At 37.7% G+C, this 22,119-nt stretch overlaps 1 pseudogene; it reads left to right on the plus strand.

Moving 5' to 3' along the window:
* The first annotated feature begins 14,552 nt into the window (after positions 1-14,552).
* On the plus strand, positions 14,553-15,145 carry LOC102810609 (annotated as a pseudogene).
* Positions 15,146-22,119: the final 6,974 nt, after the last annotated feature.

Raw genomic sequence — 22,119 nt, forward strand, 5'->3', positions numbered from 1 at the left:
CACTCTACAGATGAATTGCGTTCCCTGGTTGTCTTTCTTAGCTCTCAAGGAAATACCTATAATTACCGGTGGGAGGTTGGGATTTGTTCCTGCCTTAAAAAATAGTATCACATGTAACATTTTTTATTTTCTCCTCAAATTGTCAAGTACATCAAACTTTAATAAGTTTACATCTGTGGAAAAGATCTTAGTTATAGTGAAGACATTCCCCTGCTACTAATGTTTATTATTGCCCACCTCCTAACAATGTACTTAAGAAACATTTTAACAACTGAGGAGTTGCACCAAATTGATTATTTTTATTGAACAGTTAAAGGACACTCAATACTTTCAAAAAGTTGTGCAACCACTACCTTCATCTAGTTCCTAAAATTTTTTATCACTCCAAAAGGAAATCCTGAATCCATTAGGAAATTTCTTCTCATCCCCTCATAGACATTGACAACTACCAGTCTACATTCTATATCTATAGATTTCTCTATTTTGGATATTTAATGTAAATGAAATCATAGAATCTTTGACCTTTTGTGTTTGACCTTTTCACTTAGCATAATGTTTCTAAGGTTATAGCATGTATTAGAATTTCATTTCCATATTTCTGAATAATATTCCATTGTGTATGTGGGTGTGTGTGGCACTTTTTATCTATTCATCTGTTGATGAACACTTGGACTGTTTCCACAGTTTGACTGTTGTGAATAATGACGCAATCTACATTGGTGTACAAGTATTGATTTGAGTATCTTCTTTCAATTCTTTTGGTTATATAACTAGGGGTGGAATTGCTGCATATGATCGTTCTGTTTAGGTTTTTAAGGAGCTCTGGTAGCATAGTGGTTACGAATTGGGCTGTGAACCACAAGGTCAGCAGTTCAAAACTACCAGCTGTTCTGTGGGAGAAAGATGAGGCTTTTTGCTCCCATAAAGATTTATAGCCTTGGAAACCCTGTACAGGGTCGCTATTTGTTGGAACTGACTCCATGGCACATAACAACAACAACAACAACAAACTGTTTTCCACTGCAGAAATGTAAAATTCATAATTTTATTTTTTCCACCAGTTATGGACAAAGCTTCCACTTTCTTCACATATTGACAACATTTTAAAATGTATTTATTTAATGAGTTTTAAAAAAAATGATAAGTCTGCTAGTGGATGTGAAGTGGTACCTCAGTGTAGTTTTGATTTGCATTTCCTTAATGAAAAGTGAGGACTTCTGGTGTGGCACAGTTGGATCAGCACTGGACTGTGAACTACAAGGTTGTCAGTTCAAACCCACCAGCTGCTCCTCAGAAAAACTTCACAGGGTTTCTATGAGTCAGAACCAACTCAACAGTACTTAACAACAACAACAATGAATGATGATGTTAAACATCTTTTCATATGCTCGTTGGTTATTTGTATATATTCTTTAGAAAAATGTCTATTCAATTCCTTTAGCAATTAAAAAATCTGACCATTTGTCTTTTTGTTGTTCAGTTGTAAAAATTCTTTATATAGACTGGATACTAGATCTTGTCAGGTATTTGACTTGCAAATATTTTCCCTATTCCGCAGGCCATCTTTAATTTTATTGATAATTATTTTGGTTGCTGAAAAGTTTCCTAATTTTGATGAAGTTAAACTCAGTTCTTCTTTAGCTGCTCATGCTTTTGATGTCATATCTAAGAATCCATTGTGAAATCCAAGGTCATGAAGATTTATGCTTGTTTTCTCTTAAGTGCTTTATGTTTTTGGTGGGAAAGGGTTAGCTCTTATCTTTAGGCCATTAATCAAATTTGAGTTAAGTTTTGTATATGGTGTGAGATACAAGTTCAACATTATGCTTTTGCATGTAGATATCTAGCTGTCCCGGTACTATTTATTGAAGAGTTTACTCTTTTCTATTGAGTGGATTGTATAATCTCATAAAATATTAATTTGCCATAGATGTATTGGTCAACTTCTGAACTTGCAATTCCATTTCAGTGGGTTATATGTCTATTCTTATGTCAGAACCACACAGTTTTGGCTATTCTAGCTTTGTAGTAGCTTTGAAATCAGGAAGTATGAATTTTCCAGCTTTGTTCTTTTTCAAGGCTGTTTTGTTTATCTGATGCTCCTTGCAACCCCACATCAATTCAAGGAAGAGTTTTTCAATTTCTGCCAAATAGCTGTTGAAACTTTGATATGAATTGAATTGAATGTGCAGATTGATTTGGATAGTATTGCCATCTTAACAATACAGTATCGTTGACTCAATGAGCATGAAATGTCTTTCCATTTATGTAGGTCTTTCATTTCTTTAGTAATACTTTTAGCTTTCATTGTATAAGCTTCTCATCTATAAGCCAAGGGATGCCAAGGAATCAAGGAATGTCTGGGACTACCAAAAAGAAATCTCCTATACATTTGAAAGTTGGACACTGAATATTGAAGACCGTAGAAGGTTTGATGCATTTGAATTATAGTGTTGTTGTTGTTGTGTTAGGTGCTATTGAGTCGGCACCGACTCATAGCAGCATTATGCACAGCAGAATGAAACAATGTCCGATCCTGGGCCAACCTCACTACTGTTGCCACATTTCAGTCCATCGATGATGCCACCTGGCCAATACATCTTGTTGGGGGTCTTCCTTTTTTTCTCTGACCCTCCATCTTACCAAACATGATATCCTTCTCCAGCGACTGGTCCCTTCTGACAATATGTCCAAAGTATGAGAGATGAAGTTTGGCCATCTTGGCCTCTAAGGAGCACTCTGGCTGCACTTCTTCCAAAACAGATCTATTGGTTCTTTTGGCAGCCCACGGCACTTTTAGTATTCTTCTTCAACAGCATAATTCAAAGGCATCAATTCTTCTATGGTGTTCCTTATTCACTGTCCAGCTTTCGCATGCATATGAGATTATTGAAAATACCATGGCTTAGGTCAGGTGCACCTTAGTCCTCAAGCTGACATCTTTGCTCTTCAACACTTGAAAAAGTTCCTGTGCAGCAGATTTGCCTAATGCAATATGTCATCTGATCTCTTGACTGCTGCACCCATGAGTGTTGATAGTTGACCCAAGAAGAATGAAGTCCTTGACAACTACAATCTTTTCTCCATTGATAAGAATGTTGTTTATTGGTCCAGTGGTGAGGATCTTTGTTTTCTTTACATTGAGATGTAATCCATACTGAAGGCTGTGCTCTTTGATCTTCATCAGTAAACATTTTTAGTCCTCTTCACTTTCAGCAAGCAAGGTTGTATCATCTGCATATCGCAGGTTGTTAATGAGTCTTCCTCCAATCCTGACGCCACATTTTTCTTCATCGAACCCTGCTTCTCGTATTATTTGCTCAGCATACAGGTTGAATAAATATGGTGAAAGAACACAACCTTGTCGCACACCTTTCTTAATTTAAAACCATTCAATGTTCCCATGTTCTCTTTGAACAACTTCTTCTTGGTTCAGGTACAGATTCCTGTTACAGAAGAATATTAAAATTACTATTGACTGCAGAAAAAAACCCCACCCAAACAAATGTGTGTTGAAAGAAGTACAACCAGGATGGTGAGACTTCATTTCTCATACTTTGTACATGTTTTCAGGAGGGACCAGTCTCTGGAGAAAGACATCATTCTTGGTAAATTGGAGGGTCAGCAAAAAAAGAGAAAGACCCCCAGTGAGATGGACTGATCCAGGAGCAACAGAAATGGGCTCAAATGTAATAATTGTGAGAATGGTGCAGGAGCAAGCAGTGTTTTGTTGTGTTGTGCATAAGGTTGCTCTGAATCAGAACCGACTTGACAGCACCTAACAAAAACACCAACACCAACACCAAAAGGAAAAGATCCTTTCCTTAGAACCGCACCCAGATTTCAGAACTGTGATAAAATAAATGTATTTTTTATACCTCTTGTCTGTTTTGGTAACTGCACAAAACATTTTCTTCCCAATCTACTTGCATCTTTTTACATAAAGTGTGCTCAATAATATAAATTCATAATTTTTAATGTGTTTTTCATTTAATTTAAGGAATTACAAACCAAAAATGTAATAACACTGACTTTTCTATTTACCTATGTAGTTTTATATACTGAAGTTATTTATTTCTTTGTATGCTTTGGAGTTACTTACTATCTGGTGTCTTTTTATTTCAGCCTGACAGACACCCTCTGGCACTTCTTATAGGGTAGATTTCCTAGTAACAAACTCCAGCTTTAATTTGCTTGGTAATGCCTTACTTTATTCTTATTCTTATTATTTATTTATTTATTTTTTTACCATACTCATATTTATGGGTTTTATTAAGGAAGATAAAGGTTATAATTCAGGGTCAGAGATGTTCAGGGCATGGTTCTAGTCAGGACAGCCTTTCCTTATCTGTTCCCAGGCTTCTCTCAGTCCCAGCAATGTTTCATATCTCTTGTAGGGTTGCTGATAAATGCCCTCAGGACACACTACTCCACCATAAAACTCAGCCTGAAGCTGCTCAGCTCTAGCTTTGTGGATCAGCAAACCTAGGTATCCCAGTAAAGTCCACTCTTTAAGCAAGCATTTGCCTCCAAATCACTCAGCTTTACTTGCTCTGAATCCTATCCCTTTGTCTAGTGCTCTGGCTTTTCTTTCTGAGCTGCTCCTTCAGTGCCACAGCATTGTCCCTGAGCCAAGGAGGTTGAGTGAGCAGGGATCTCAGGGTCTAAAGGATAATCTCCACTCCTGGCTCTTTCTTTTTGATATTAGTGAGATTCCTGTCTTCAGCTTTTCTTTTCTTTTTTTTTAAATTAAAAAAAAAAGCTTCTTATTGTGGACTGAGTAAAAGTTTACAGGGCAGATAATCAGTTTTACATTCAACAAATCATACACCTTGTTTTATTACAGTGATTATAATCTCCTCTATGTACCATCAGTTTCTCTCTATTCATTTTAGCTCTTTTCTTTTTAAACACTCAGGCATATGTAATAACTTACACTACCAAAGGTCGCATTCTGCAAGTCTGCTGCCAGCTCTTAGTCCCTCTCTTCGCATGACTCTAGAGTCCTCAGCTGCTCCCTCTCTCCATGTCCCGATCTCTGATTCCATCTCTGGTGTCGCTGCTTCTCTGGATAAGGTCTCATATTCCATTATCTTTAATTTTTAAAGTGTAGTTACCCAGATATCAAATTCCTGACTGACAATTTTTTTTTTTTTTTCTTTCAACACATGAAATATGGCATCCTTACTGCCTCTGGCTTTCATGGTTTCTGATGAAAAATCATCTATTAGTTTTATTGAGATCTTTTGTATATGACAAGTCACTTTTCTCTGGCTGAATTCCAGTTGTTTCCTTTGCCTTTGGCTTTTGAGAATTTGAATACAATTCTCCTTGGTTTGAATATCTTTGAGTGTATCCTTCCTGGGGTTCATTGAGTTTCCTTAAGACATAAACATACATGTCTTTCATTAAGCTTGGAAAAATTTCAGCAATTATTTATTTAAACATTCTTTTGGATAATTTCTCTTTCTCTTCTTATTCTGGAACTCTCACAGTCTGTATGTTGGTACCATTGATGGTTAGTCACAGTATTCTTAGATTCTGTTCACTTTTCTTCATTCTTTTTCTTTCTGTTCCTATAACTGGATAATTTCAACTTTCCTATCTTCAAGTTCACTGATTCCTTCTTCTGCCTGCTCAAACCTGCTGTGTATCTCTAATGAATTTTTTTTTTTACATTTCAGTCATTGTATTTTTCAGCTCTGAATTTCTTTTTGGTTCTTTTGCATAATTTATATTTCTTTATTGAAATTTTCATTTTGCTCATATGCTGTTTTCCTTGTTATTTTCTGTGGCTTCCTTGAGCTCTTTAAGCATATGTAAGTTGACTTAAAGTATTTGTTAAATGAGTCCAATGTCTGGGTGTCTTCAGTGGTAGTTTCTGTAAGTTTAATTTTTTCCCCCTACAAGTTGGCCATATATATATATATATATATATATATATTTTTTTTTTTTTGGCCATATATTTTTTATTTCTTCTTATGTCCTATAATTTTTGCTGAAAATTGGGCATCTTAATATTAAAAGAGTAAGTACAACTTATTGCTACTAGAGTTCCAGTTTATACATGCATGGGTTTGTTCTAAACAAAATACGTTTATACATGTAGCTGTGATCATTTACAAACAAATTATCTCAGTAATAGACTTGCCTTAGTCTTCTTAGGATACCTTCAAAATATCCAATCAAAATAGTGTCCTCTATGAGGATCTTTTGGACTAGTTCAATGTAAGGTATAAAGGTCAGCTCAGAGGTTATGGTGATTTTTGAGGACTCGAAGGATAATATTGGTAGATTTTCCATAGGGCTACCAGAAAGGCTAATTTGAAGAAAACTTAAGACTGCATTAGTGAGAAAAAGGCCAGGAAAATTGCCCTGAGGAACGGTTTTATATCATAACAATTTACTTGTTCATTCTCTGAAGGTTGTAATGATTGTCTTATGAAAATTTCACTGGGAAACCTTACCCCGTCCACCCTACAGCCCTGATATTATCCTTTCAGACAAATTTTTGTTCCCTAAATTCAAAGAACATTAGAAAGGAACACAATTTGAGTTCCTCAAGGATACCCAAACTGATTTTGTTGTGGTGTAAATTGATGAGAGAAGAATTCTTTGGGGAAGGATTAGAGAGATGTAAACATTACCTTCAGAAGTGCGTAGATCTACATGGTGGGTATATCAGAAACAGTAGCTTCAAATTTTGATATTTTTGTTTAATAAATATTTCTAGGATTTTGTAGCAATATTTTTTTACTTCTTCACATTTTAATGTTTTTATGTTTAATAAATGTTTCTAAGATTTCATGGCAATTATTTTTGACTTATTCTTGTACAAGATACTGAGGAAAAGGTTCAGAGCTGGATGAGGTACCATAGTGAGGAAGATGAAACTTAGAAAATACTGAAAGGGGGACACATATAGACATCACTGGCAGCCATTTTGTTGTTGTTAAGTGCCATTGAATTCATTTCAACTCAGAGCCACCCTGTATAGAGTTTCTAAGGAGTGGCTAGTGAGCTTGAACAGCTGATCTTACATCTCAAACTGAACTTGCCCTCCAGCTCATTAGCCCACAGTGCCACACCAGGACTCTGTATCCTACTTAAAACTGGGCTCAAAACCAATCCTACTAGAACATGCTTTCATCTGCCAAGATCCTTTACAGATTTTTCTGTAGCAGTCTTGTGATGACATCTCATTATCAAAGAGGAATTTCAGGTCCTTTGAGCATCTCATCAAGTTGAGGTCTTTAATTAATAATCATAAGACTATGGTAGATAATTCTACCTTTTAAATTGCCTTCCTTTTATTTCTCAATTCCAGGAGACAAAGGAATTGAGTAATTAAAGGAAAATCTGGAAACCTAAGAGGTAGAATACTATTGGGGAACCCACAAACAAGGAGTGTCAAGTATACAAGACAAAAAAGGATAGAAAAAGAGGCAGATCTCCAGAAGAGAGGAACAGTGTAGGGATTCTGAATGCTGAGAGAGACAGTTGTATGTCTGCCTTCCGGTAATACAACACTAATGTTTACTCTACCCTTGCCTGCTCAGGTCACTTGATTATCCTTGAAGTCTAGGCCACTGTGCTTAGAGAAAAGGTAACAATTACACACATTAGAAAACTAAGGAAGAAATAAAGTTCAAGATTTTTATAACTGCAGTCCTTCCATATTACCTAAACTGGCAGTTAGTTGTAAGTTTCTCCCTAAATTGCGTGCTCATCTTCTTCCAACAACACTTGATGATCAAAATTAGCATATAAAAAAGCTAAGCCAACCACTCTGCATATATTTCTATTTTTTTTCATAGTTAGAAAGTGTTAGGACATGGCGAAAACTCAAAATGTCTTCTCAGGAAGCTGGGGATGGTTTTATTAAGAAAATAGGCCTTCTAAATATAGAAAACTCTGACTCCGAACAGTAACCCATGGATTTCCTATACAGTGTGAAAATTACTGACTTGTTATATGTTGCTATTAAGTGCCGTCAAGTCAGTTCCAACTTGTAACAGCCCTGCACAGGGTTTCCAAGGAGCAGTTGGTGGGTTTGAACCACTGACCTTGTGGTTCACAGTCCAATGTTTATCCTACAGGATAAGTCACACCAGTAGTCCTACTTGTGTTATGCCCACTCTGAATTTCTTTCAATGTTTTCTTGGTACAGTTTAATTCATTGCTAAACCATACTTCTTACTAGAGGTTCCCTGTCCCTGTATAATTTCTTATCCCAATGTGCTGAATAATCTAAACTGGAATTAATAATTATCTGAAAAATGAATCAGGTCATTAATAACAATTTGCAATAAAGTAGTTTGCTTGTAAATGTGAGTGAATTCCTATTTCCTACTTCAGGGTGTTATTATATTCCAAACATTGTGCATATATTAGGAATATGTGGGTTGGTGGGGTCTACTTGGAAAGAAGAATCAACACTTGATACAGAGGCCTGTCCTCAAAGAGGTACCTCTAGTCAGACAAGTAAAATCAATCATGAGCTTGTATCTGTCATTCTGTATAACTAACACACAACAAAGACTAAACATTTAATAGAGAAAAATGGAGTGATATATAAAAAGACCACAAAAACAGGTCTGAAATGTCAATTTTTATAATGTTGCCAGTAATATCCCTTTTTATCTACCCCCAAATCCCTGGTTGAGATGGTCAAACTAATGAGGTTTGTTGTTGTTATGTGCCGTGGAGTCGGTTTCTACTTATAGCGACCCTGTACAGGGTTTCCTAGGCTGTTAATCTTTACGGGAACAGAATGCCTCATCTTTCTCCAGCAGAGCAGCTGGTAGTTTCGAACTGCTGACCTTGCGGTTCGCAGCCCGATTCGTAACCACTACGCTACCAGAGCTCCTTTAATGAGGTTTAGATAAATGAAATATATACAAATATAGTGGTCTTGAAAATGCTATGGAGCAGTGCTATTCTGTGCACATGGGGTCACTATGAACCAGAATCAACTCTCTTGCAGCTGCCAACAACAAACTAGTGTATGAACAGATGAAAAATTAGCAAAGAAAAAGTTATGGATAAGTGAAATTGAAATACTTCCATATTTCTAATAAGTGAAAAGCAGCTGTTTTTTATTAGTCATTATATTATCTACATCTTTGCTGCCCATCTGTTCCAAATTATGGAGAATATTAACACTGTTGTGGAGTCCTGCAATTCAGCCTAGCATGCAAACATTAACCTTGTAAGAAATAAAATCCTGAGAGAAATGACATCATGGAAAATAATCAAGTTCTGAAACACATACAGCCATAAACTGGTAAAGACTAACAGATTCAACTTTTCCAGAACTTTATAATCTAATCTAAAGCTTACAGCAACCTGAGGAGGATGCTTAATGGAGAATAAGAAGCAATGTTCACTCACCTGCCTACTGTCTCTCATTTTCTTCTTGTATGACTTGCTGGTTGTTGTAAGGTGCCATCGAGTTAATTCAGACTCAATGGCCACCCTATGCACAGCAGAATGCAATATTGCCCAGTCCTGCACCATTCATCAAGCATTTTGTTATGCTTGAGTCCATTGCTGCTTCCACTGTGTCCATCCTTCTTGTTAGGTGTCATCCTGTTTTTCTCTGATCCTCTACTTTCCCAAGCATGCTGTCCTTCTTCAGGGACTGGTCTTTCCTGAGACTATATCTGAAGTATGAGAGATGAAGTCTTACTAGCCTGGCTTCTAAGGAGTATTCTGGCTGTACTAACAGGTTTGTTGGTTCTTCTGGCAGTCCATGGTACTTTCAATATTTTTCTACAACACCATAACTCAAATGCATCAGTTCTACTGTCTTACTCATTCATTGTCCAACTTTCACATGCTTATGGGGCTATTGAAAATACTATGGCTTGGGTCAGGCACACCTTAATCCTCAAACTGACAGGTTTGCTATTGAAAACTTTAAAGAGGTCTTATGCTACAGATTTGCTTGAACCCACTGCTATAGTCATTGCACTAATCCATCTCCTTGAGGATCTTCCTCTTTTTTCTTCCCCCTCTACAGTACCATCCAGGGAGTGGTCCCTCCTGATGATGTGTTCAAATTACATGAGATGATATTTTGCCATCCTTGCTTCTAAGAAGCATTCTGGCTATACATCTTCCAACCCAGATATCTTGGCTCTTTATATTTATTGACTTCTGCTACCATGAATGTTGACAATGCATCAAATGACAAGTTATCAAAAGGAAGCCTTTGATAACTTCAATCTTTTCTCGATTTATCATGATGTTATTTATAGGTCCAGTTGTGAGGATTTTGTGTTCTTTACATTAAGATGCAATGCATACTGAAGGTTGTGGTCTTTGATCTTCATCCATATTTTAAGTCCTTTTTGCTTTTAGCAAGCAAGTTTGTATAATCTGCATATCGTAGATTGTTAATGAGTTTTCCTTCAATCCTGATACCATGTTCTTCTTTATATAATCCAGCTTCTCAGATTATTTGCTCAGCATATGTGTTGAATAAGTATGAGAGAATGCAACTCTGGTGCAGCCCTTTCCTGATTTTAAACCATACAGTATCCCCTTGCTCTGTTGGAACAACTGCCTCTTGGTGCATATATAGCTTCCTCATGGGCATAATTAATTGTTCTGGAGTGCCCATTCTTCACAATATTATTCATTGCTTGTCATGATCTACACCGTCAAAAGTCTTTGCATAGTCAATATAGTACAAGTAAGCATCTTTCTGGTATTCTATACTTTTAGTCAAGATCCATCTGATGTCAGCAATGATATCCTTAGTTTCACATGTTCTTTGGAATCCAGCTTGAATTTCTGGTAGCCTGTCAATGTACTGTTGCAGCCATTTAAAAACTACCTTTAGAAAAATGTTCTTACATGTGGTATTAACTATACAGTTCAATGGTTTCCACATTTCATTGAGTCACCTCTCTTTGGAATGGGTGCAAATATAGATCTCTCCCAAATAGTTGGCCATGTAGCTGTCTCCCAAATTTCTTGGTATGGATGATACGCCTCTTCAGTACTCCATCATTTTGTTGAAATATTTCAATTTGTATTCTCTCAATTTCTGGACCCTTGTTTTTTGTTAATGCCTTCAGCAAAACTTGGATTTCTTCATTCTTTATCATCAAATGCTACCTCTTGAAACGATTGAATATTGACCATTTCTTTTTGATACAGTGACTCTGTATATGCCTTCCATCTTCTTTTGATGTCTTTTGCATCACTCAATATTTTTCCCATAGACTCCTTCAAAATTGCAAGTTGTGGCTTGACTTTTTCTTCAGTTCTTTCAACCAGAGGCTCATACAAGCTTTATTTTTAAAATACTTCAGTTGTGTGTTTTGAATTGATTGGTAGTTTTAGCTGGCCTGACTGAGGAACCAACACAGAGGCGTATTTTTGCTCTGCAGCTCTGTTGGGCTAAAGCAATTTTCTTGCCATTGGCAGTGTTGACCAAAAGATGCAAAGAAGTACACTACTCATGTTTGCACATTAAGATAACAGAACAAAGATGTCAGTGACCAAAAACAGTTTGGAAAATCGTTGAACAAACTATTGACTAAGCCCTCAATAGTCTGGTCATATAATAACCACATTATATGAGAATAAATCAGAAAATACTACTACAAAGCCACATGGTTGTTAGATGCTGTTGGGTTGATTCTGACTCATAGCAACTTGATGTTCAACAGAATGGAACACCGTCTGGTCCTATGCCATCTTCATAGTTGTTCTCATGCTTGAACCCACTGCTGTAGTCACCGCACCAATCCATCTCCTTGAGGATCTTCCTCTTTTTTCCCCGCCCCCTCTACAGTACCATCCGGGGAGTGGTCCCTCCTGACGATGTGTTCAAATTACGTGAGATGATATTTTGCCATCCTTGCTTCTCAGCAGCATTCTGGCTATACATCTTCCAACCCAGATAGAATGGCTCATCTGGCAGTCCACAGAAGTTATTCATTATTCTTTGCCAATACCATATAATTCAAAGGCATCAATTCTTTTCTTATTCCCTATCCAGTTTTCACATCCATATGAGGTGATTGAAAATCAAGGCTTGGATCAGGTACAACCTAGTTTTCAAAGTGTCATCTTTGCTTTTTAAAACTTCAAAGAGGTTTTTTGTAGCAGATTTTCCCAATGCAATATGTCATTTTATGTCCTGATTTGCTTCTTCCATAGGTGTAGATTGTGGATGTAAGTAAAATGAAATTCATGACAACTTCAATCTTTTCTGTATTCGTGGTAATGTTGTTTATTATTCTAATTGTAAGGTTTGTTTTCTTTATGTGGAGGTGTAATCCACAATGAAGACTGTAATCTTTGATCTTCATCAGTAAGTGTTTTAATTCCTCTTCTCTTTCATCAAGCCTGGTTTTGTAATCTGCAAATTACATATTGTTAATTATTCTTCCTCCAATCCTGACACCATGCTCTTCTTTCTACAGCCCAGAAGCTCAGAGTATTTGCTCAGCATACAGACTGAGTAAATATGGTGAAAGGATGCAACCCTAATGCACACTTTTCCTGATTTTAAACCATGCAGCATCCCCTTTCCTTTGTTCCATTTGTTTTGGAATTCTTATTCTTTGTAATGCTATCCATAATTAATTATGATACACACAGTAGAATGCTTTTGCATGGTTGATGAAATATAGGTAAACATCTTTCTGGTATTGTCTGTTTTCAACCAAGATATATCTGATATCATCTATGATATCTCTTGTTCCACATTCTCTTCTGAATCCAGTTTGAATTTTTGGCAGTTCCTTGTTGATGCACTGCTGCAACGATTTTTAAATTGTCTTCCGCAAAATATGACCTATATGTGATATTAATGATAGTATTAGATAATTTCAGCATTCAGTTGGTTCACCTGTCTTTGGAAAGGCATGAATATGGATCTCTTCCAGTCTGTTGACCAGGATGAGTGAGAACTTTCATAACAACAAATATTTGCATTGGTATTCTGTCAATTCCTGGAGCCTTATTTATTTATTTGTTTGTTTTTACCAATACCTTCAGTGCAGCTTGGATTTCTTTCATTCCCTTTATTGGCTCTTGATCATATGCTGCTTCCACAAATGGTTTAAGGGTGACCAATTCTCTTTGGATTGAAAGTCAAATTTTCAGTGGGTTTTAGAATGAATGAAAACTGAGGAAATAGGTATGCTGAATATAGAAAAGAGAGAAGAGATAGGACAATAATTGAAAGATAACATAAGGTTTAGTTTTTTTTTTTTTGATAGTTTACATGGGAGAACATAAGCTTTACATTCATCCTATCATATTTCATTTCATTGCAATGATTACAATCCCCTCTATGCATCATCATTCAATAGCATTTGCTTTCATTTCCTCTGGTTTTTTTTTTTTTTTTTTGTGGATGTACATCAAATCCTTCAGGAATATATAGCCATTCAAAAAAACCAAAGGGAACACCCCACAAGCCTGCCCCCTGGCTGTCAGCACACAGCCCCTCTCCCTCCCTGAGTCCAGAGTCCCCAGCTGCTCCATCTCTTAACGTCATCATCTCTGCCTCCATCTCTGGCGTCACTGCTTTTCTGGATAGGGTCCTGTACTCTGCTCTTCTCCCTTGATGGTCCTAGGGTCCTCTGCTCCTGGACTGCAAGATCAACCGCTCCCCTCCTTTTGTTACAAAATGTCTACCTTTATATTTGCAACACTCACAATCAGTCCTGATGGCAATTATTCACTCTTGAAATCTTATCCCCATCTCCTTTCACTAGCCCCATGCAGACAGGTTGGAAACCACTCAGTGGAGATTCTACCTTCTCTCATACCTTCTGAAACTAGGCTCCCTCTTGAAAGCTTGTAAGCCATTGTACTTTGTACTTCTTGCCTCTGTAGTGCCCTCACCCAATTTTGGGTAGCCAATGTTTAAGTTGCCCATCCCTGTCAACCCTGTGTACTGAAGGGGTGGGAATGATCCTTGCTGTAAATATTTGTTCCCTCTTTTGAGCTACTACATCCATAAATATAGGTCAGGTTCATCAAACTGTAGCAGATTGCTCTTTTTTTTCCCCCCTCTTGTTTCTTTCTCTAGTTGAGTTCTGATCATCCAGCCATTGAAGCCAGGTCAAAATGGTACTATCTGCAAATATGGGTGTTCTTGTGCATCTCCCCTCACTTCATATCAGCTGGATGCTTTACTCTCCGCTCTAGTCCTCTGTGGTCATGTCACTGTCCCTGGATCCAAGAGTCCCCAGGTATTGCCATACTGCTGGCCAACCAGGTCTCAACCCAGGTTAACAGGAATCTATTGAAGATGGTTGGACTTACCTCACAATTTCATTGTTGTTTTCCCCCCATTTCTCCTTATTGGTAGACCAACGTGGTCACCATCAAGACCATATGCCTGCTTGTGTATTCCCCTTGAGTCTCAGTCTTGGAAAGGTTTGGTTTAAAAAAAAATATGATTGGCCATATTTGAATGACCATGGGACAACCAAATAGGTAACTCAGAAGCTAAAAAAGAAAGAGGGGTTAATTGATAAAGCATGGTTCTTCTCTTTCTGCTGGACTGGTTCTTCATGATGGAGGCCGACAAGGAGGCTGAGGAGCAACAGCAATTCTCTTACCAACAGACAGAGACTAAAGGCCTGAGCAGTTCACTACACTGTTGGTTGTCTTTTCCAGGAAGTTGCATCCGACAAAGAGATGCAGTTCAACAAACAAACCATTGCAGCATTTTCAGAGGTGACTTTTCAACAGTGTGAAAAATTTCAAAAGACTTTGAAATGTTTGCCAGATATTCAAAAAGAAGCACAATTAACACCAAGGACATGAAGTTCTTAGCCAGGAGGAGCAATTCACATCACAGAGAAAAATGGAGAGATTTCCCAGGTTGTTTTTGGTTTGCCATGGAGTCAGTTCCAACTCATAGCAGAAAGCAGAACGCCTCATCTTTCTCCTGCAGAACAGCTGGTAGTTTCGAACTACTGAACCTGAGGTTAACAGCCCCATTTGTAACCACTACACTACTGCTCCTTCATGCAAGACCTTGAGGTTAGCAGTGAATTCTTAACCACTAAGCTACCAGAGCTCTTTAAACCTAGAACAAAAGGCAAGGAAGAAAAAGAATCTAAGGGATCTGGCAGAGGCTGGGGTAGTGGAAAGTGAAAATTAGACTGATTGTCATTTGGAAAGAAGTCTTCAGCAGGTAGAGCCACACAGAAATGTGTATTGTCACAAAGGGAATTTTGAAGTTCTAAGTGGAGGTTAGGAGAAAAAGGCCAGAAGGCATTATTCCCTCTATTTTCAAAAACTAATTGAAAACAGAACTGGAAACTCTTAACCCTTTCATGATCTAGTTGTTTTCTAATTTGAATTTCTAGTTGATACCATCTGTTTTCATTAATGGAAGGTATGCTGGATCAAGGAGCATTTCTAAAATTTTGTTATGAAATAATAGATTTTGATATATATTATGTGGCACACGTGTCCCTCTCAACTCTGGGGTAGGATTATAGAGGACATACTTGTTAACACTGTACCATCTTATAGATACCTTGAGAGGGACATACAATTTAGGGCACTTGGAAATGTGTTTTTTTCATGAACATGAGATCATCATGAGAAAGGCAACTTTCAGGTAATACACAGGTTCCCAGAAATATACTTACAAGGCTTGTCTCTCCCCCCAAAACGGTGAAAGAGACAAAAGTTTTGTAAAATAGCACTCCTGGGCTGTGTCACCTCAAAGCCTGTAAAAACAGTAATTTATGGCACACACCCCAGTTCTTCCATTTCATTCATTCAGGTCTGATGACTGCATGAACTGCTGTCAGTGGGAAAGCAGCTGCCAATGATCCCTGGAGGAGGAAAATGTAGGTTTATGGGTGCTATATGTCCCACAGGTCATGAAAAAGGTTAAGCAAGATACTCCCATGTCTTACTTAAGCACATAAAAACGGCATTGTCTTTATATGGTATATGTTGGAAGTGATATCTACTGGAGTTAATAAAACTGTTAGCCATAAAATGTGGTCAACTTTTTGAAGTATTAAAAAAAAAAAAAAGAAGCATGATTCTTAAGGAATTCTTAGGGAGTTTGATCCTAGATAGGAAGGACATTGGCTATAGATGAAGTTGAGAAGAGGGGAACAGATACAGATAGGTTTTAGGTTCGAAAGCAGGAGATGGGGATTTGAAAGTTCTTCTCAGGTAACTTCAGACTTCTCTGTGAGGTCTAGGCAAGGTTGTCTGCTGAGAGTAAAAGGACTTGTTGAGTTTCTAGTTTAGTTGAAGAGAATGAAGGCTCAGTGTAGTCACTAAGGAGAGTGGGAAAATGAGCTGACTGATAAAATTATTCCCACATGAGGAACTTGGATTTTCACAAATTTTCAGCGAAGATCCAAGGTCACACTATAGGTAATGGTCAAAACAGGACATGGGGACAGATCTTCTTCATCTAAAGTCTATGACCTTTCACTGACCCACATTACTGGATCCAAGGCATAGACTATATTTGGGATCATTTTTATTATTGGATTTAATGATTCAGAGATAAATAATATAATGTCTTCTTTTTTCCCCCTCTTGCTTCAGTTGTTTACTTTATTTAACACCATTCCCAGACTTTGAGTATGAGTTCCATCATGATGAATTCTTTTTCCTTGGTATCCTGAGTGATGGCAGGCTTGGAAAAATAAAGTAATTGGCTTAAAATAGTTAGTGGATGATAAGCCCCTTTTTTAGAAGTCGTTCTTGTCTATACTTTGCGTGAGTTATGGCTACGGTAATGTGGTAACTGGCACAAGTTCAACAGTTGTATTATGTCTTCAATTACAGCTGCCTGAGAATTACTTAACGTTCCAAATGCTTAATGAAGGAAGATAAGGCTAGGGAGAGAGAGAGAGAGATCAGTCATGCTTGTCTTTGCAGACAAGGAGAATTGTCTTGAGCCATTGAGGTTTTGGGAATGGTTGAGGCTACTCTCAAGGCATCAAAGAAAGAAAATTATGGTAAGCAGAAATGATGATGTATTTCAAATCATGTTTTTAAGTCATTGAAATGCAGTTGATGGTTTCAAAACACAATAAAGCAGTCTTAATAAAAGAATTGAAGGCCCTGGGTAACGTAAATAGTGAAGTGCTCAGCTACTAACCAAAAGGTTAGTGGTTTGAATCAACCCAGTGTTGCCTTGTATGAAAAACCTGGCAATCTACTTCTGCATTTAACAGTCATTGAAACCCCAAATGGGATTGCATGAATTGGAGCCTACTCAATAGCAACTGTGGGGAAAAATAATTAGCTAATTCATTTGCTCGGCTACTGAACTGTGAACCACAAGGTCAGCAGTCCAATCTACCAGCTGCTCCTCAGAAATCCTATACAGGGCTGTTATGAGTCAGAATGGACTTGACAGCACTTAACAATAACAACAAAATTATACTCAAACTATATTAAAGTGAATTGGAAGAGAAAAGGGAAATAAGACACCATTCCCATAATCAAAGGCAGGGTCTTCTCGTGGTCCAAATAGACCCGTACACCTCCTCATTGTCATTAAGTCAATTCCAACTCATAGGGACCCTGGATAGATTTTCTAAGGGTTACAGGAGCAGAAAGCTCTTATTTCTTCCATGGAATGACTGGTGAATTTGAACCGCCGAATTTGCGGTCAGCAGCTCAGTGCTTATCCTATAACACCACCTGGACTCCTTAGGCATATACACATATAACTATGTGAGTTCAAAGGTAAGATGTAGAAGGAAACAGGTGCATCTTCTCCATCACATCCCTCATGTGCCATCTGGAAGGGTGTGCATTGAATAAAAAACACTTAAAATTGGTTTTCTCTGGGGATGTGATTAAGAAAGACATTTGCTTTCACTGTTTCACAGATATCCTTATTTAAATGCAGGCAGTTCCAGGGTCATAAACATCCTACTTGCCTTTTAATGTTATATAAATTTGCCTTCACTTGAAAGGAACCCCTACCTGCAACAAATTCTTCATCACAATCACCTTCATTTGAGGTATGTGCAGTTTTTAAATCATGGAAAAACCTTCAAGATTTTTCTTGCACTGTTGTGTGCCACTGAATTGGTTCTGACTCCTAGTGACGCTGTATAGGGGTTTTGAGGCTGTAAATTTTAAGGGACCAGAAAGCTCCATTTTCTCCCACTGAGCTATTAGACCCTGTGATTAACAATCCAGTGCTTAACCCACTGCTCACCTGAATTCCTTTTTTTCTTGAACTATTATTATTGGTTAAGTGCCTTGAAGTCTGTTCCAACTCTTAGCAACCTTGTATAGGGTTTTTGAAGAACTGTTGGTGAGTTTGAATGGTTGGCCTTGTGGTTAAGCAGTCCAGTGTTTATCCTACTTTAGGACTCCTTTCTTGCACTTTCCAAAATCCACTGCCTGAGTCAATTTACCTACAAATACTAAATGATGTGCTTAGTTCACATCCAACAGACTGCCTGTAATAATATATTGCAATCATATGAACTAATATTAGCCCTATAGATTTACAGCCTAGGCAACCTTATGGAGTAGTTCTACTCTGAACGAATTCTGCAAACCTATATAAAAATAGACTGCTTCCTCATCTTTATTTTGAAAAACAAATGGCGGATTCGACCCATTGATCTTTCAGTTAGTAGTAGAATGCTTAACCTACTGCTTCACCATGGCGCTTTCTTTTACACAAAGATAGAACTGTATTCACCTGGTCCAATTTACCTACAAATTCTAAAAGATGTGCTTAGTTTATAACCAGGAAACTGCCTGTAATAAAATATTTTAATCATATGAGATAATATTGTTGGTAGCTGTTTTGGAGTTGGTTCAGAACCATAGTGACCCGATGTAAAACAGAACATAATACCACCTGGTCTTGTGCCATCCTCACAACTGTTGCTATGCTTAAGTCCATTGTTGCTGCCACTGTGCTAATCCATCTAGTTGAATATCTCCCTCTTTTTCACGATCTCTCTATTTTACCAAGCATGGTGTCCTTCTCCAGCAGCTGGTCCCTGCTGAAAATATGTTCAAAGTATGAAAGAAGAAGTCTGGCCATCTTGACTTCTAAGGAGCATTCTGGTTATACTTCTTACAACACAGATTTGTTTGTTCTTCTGGCCATCCATGGTACCTTTAATATTCTTCTCCAATACCATAACTCAAATGTATCAATTTATCTACTGCCTTCCTAATTCGTTGTCCAACTTTCACATGCACATGTGATTCTTGAGAATACCATGGCTTAGGTTCAGGCTCATTTTAGTCTTCAAAATGACATCTTTGCTCTTGAACACTTTTAAAGAAGTCTTGTGCAACACATTTGCCTAATGCCATACGTCATTTGATTTCTTGAGTGTTGATTCTTCACGAGTGTTGATGGTAGATCCAAGCAAAATAAAGCAGAAAACCTTATGTTTCTTCCACGGAGTGACTGGTGGGCTCACATTTAGGACCTGTGGTTCTTTAGTCTTGTGCTTATCATATGAAGCTGCCATGTTTCGGAGAAATGTGGTGTTGTTTTTGTTGTTAAGTGCCTTTGAGTCATTTCTAACTTATAGCAACTGTGTATAGGGTTTCCAGGAGCAACTGCTGGAATTGAACTGTTGACCTAGTGGTTCACAGTCCAGTGCTGATCCTACAGTGTCACACCAAGAATCCATGAGAAATGTGGTAGACACTGCTTTAATCAAGTGACTAAATTTAACATAGTTGTTGTTGTTAGGTGCCATCGAGTTGGTACCAACTCATAGCGACCTTATGCACAGCAGAACAAAACACTGCCCAATCCAGGGCCAATCTCACTATGGTTGCCATGCTGGAGTCCATCGATGCTGCCACTTAGCCAATCCATCTCGTTGGGAGTCTTCCTCTTTTTCTCTGACCCTCTATCTTACCAAACATGATATCCTTCTTCCTCTTGACAATATGTCCAAAGTATGAGAGATGAAGTTTGGCCATCTTGGCCTCTAAGGAGCACTCTGGCTGCCCTTCTTCCAAAATGGAGCTATTGGTTCTTTTGGCAGTCCATGGCACTTTCAATATTCTCTTCCAACACCATAACTCAAATGCGTCAATTCTTCTGTAGTCTTCCTTATTCACTGTCCAGCTTTCGCATGCGTATGACATTATTAAAAATACCATGGCTTGGATCAAGTGCACCTCAGTCCTCAAAATGACATCTTTGCTCTTCAACACTTTAAAAAAGGTCTTGTGCAGCAGATTTGCTTAATGCAATACATCATTTGATCTCTTGACTGCTGCTTCAGTGAGTGTTGATAGTTGATACAAGAAGAATGCAGTTCTTGACAACTTCAATCTTTTCTCCATTGATGAGAATGTTATTTATTGGTTCAGTGGTGAGGATTTTTGTTTTCTTTACACTGAGATGTAATCCGTACTGAAGGCTGTGCTCTTTGATCTTTATCAGTAAATATTTAAGTCCGCTTCGTTTTCAGCAAGCAAGGTTGTATCATCTGCATATCACAGGTTGTTAATGAGTTTTCCTCCAATCCTGATGTCATGTTTCTCTTCATAGAAGCCAGCTTCTTGGATTATTTGCTCAGCATACAGGTTGAATAAGTATGGAGAAAGAATACAACCTTGCTGCACACCTTTCTTAATCTTAAACCATTCAGTGTTCCCATGTTCTGTTTGAACAACTGCTTCTTGGTCCAGGTACAAATTCCTCATGAGCACAATTAAGTGTTCCAGAATACTCATACTTCGCAATGTTGTCCATAGCTTGTCATGATCCACACAATCAAAAGCTTTCGCATAGTCAATAAAGTACAGGTAAACATCTTTCTGATATTCTCTGCTTTCAGCCAAGATCCATTGGACATCAGGAATGATATCTCTCATTTGAAGGCCTCTTCTGAATCTGGCTTGAACCTCTGGAAGTTCTCTGTCAATATATGATTGTAGCCATTTCTGTATTAACTTTAGCAAAACTTTACTCGCATGAGATCTCAAAGAGATTGTCTGATAATTTCCGCATTCCGTTAAGTCACCTCTCTTTGAATGGGCATAAATATGGATCTCTTCTAATGAGTCGGCTAGATAGTTTTCTTCCAAATTTCTTGGCAGAGATGAGTGAGTGCCTCCTGTGCTTCCTCACTTTCTTGAAAGATTTCCATTTGTATTCCATCAATTCCTGGTGCCTTGTTCTTTGCCAATTCCTTCAATGCACCTTGGACTTCCTCACTAAGTATCACTGGCTCTTGATCATATGCTACCTCTTGAAAAGGTTGAACATTAACCATTTCTTTTTGGTACAGTGACTCTGTGTATTCCTTCCATCTTCTCTTGATCTTTCTTCATCACTCAATAGTTTGCCCAGAGAATCTTTCAATAATGAAAGTTGAGGCTTGAATTTTTTCTTCAGTTCCCCTCACTTGAGAAATGCTGAGTGTGCTATTTCTTTTTGGTATTCTGATTCCAGATCTTTGTGAATTTTATTGTAATATTTGACTTTATCCTCTCAAGCTGATCTTTGAAGTTTTCTGTTCAGCTCTTGGACCTCCTCATTTCTTCCATTTGCTTAAGCATCTCTACACTGGAGAGCAAATTTCAGTTTCTCTTCTGAGATTCATTTTGATCTCTTCTTTCTTTCTAGTCTTCTCAATGACTTTTTACATTACCAATAATAAAATATAATTTACATTGAAAAATACAATATTACTCATTCAAAAGTTATAACATCAATCTAATCATGATAAATATACATAAAACAACTTTCTTAAGAACAAACAAGATGGCAGATTGGGTGGAAGTACAGTAAGGAGCTCCCTCAGCAACAAAACAGAATACCCGATGCAGCAGGCTCAGGGGATGGTCCCAGAACTCTGAACAACATATAAAGGAATATTTATAAAGTTCATTCTTCTTGGATCAACTATCAACACTCGTGGAAGCAACAGTCAAGAGATCAAATGATGTATTGCATTGGGCAAAGCTGGTGCACAGGAACTTTTTAAAGTGCTGAAGAGCATAGATGTCACCTTGAGGACTAAGGTGCACCTGACCCAAGCCATGGTAATTTCAATAACCTCATATGGATGTGAAAGCTGGACAGTGAATAAGGAAGATCATAGAAGAATTGATGCCTTTGAGTTGTGGTATTGGAGGAGA

The sequence above is a fragment of the Chrysochloris asiatica genome, unplaced genomic scaffold (genome assembly GCF_000296735.1).
Source record: "Chrysochloris asiatica unplaced genomic scaffold, ChrAsi1.0 scaffold00064, whole genome shotgun sequence".
Classification (NCBI taxonomy): Eukaryota; Metazoa; Chordata; class Mammalia; order Afrosoricida; family Chrysochloridae; genus Chrysochloris; species Chrysochloris asiatica.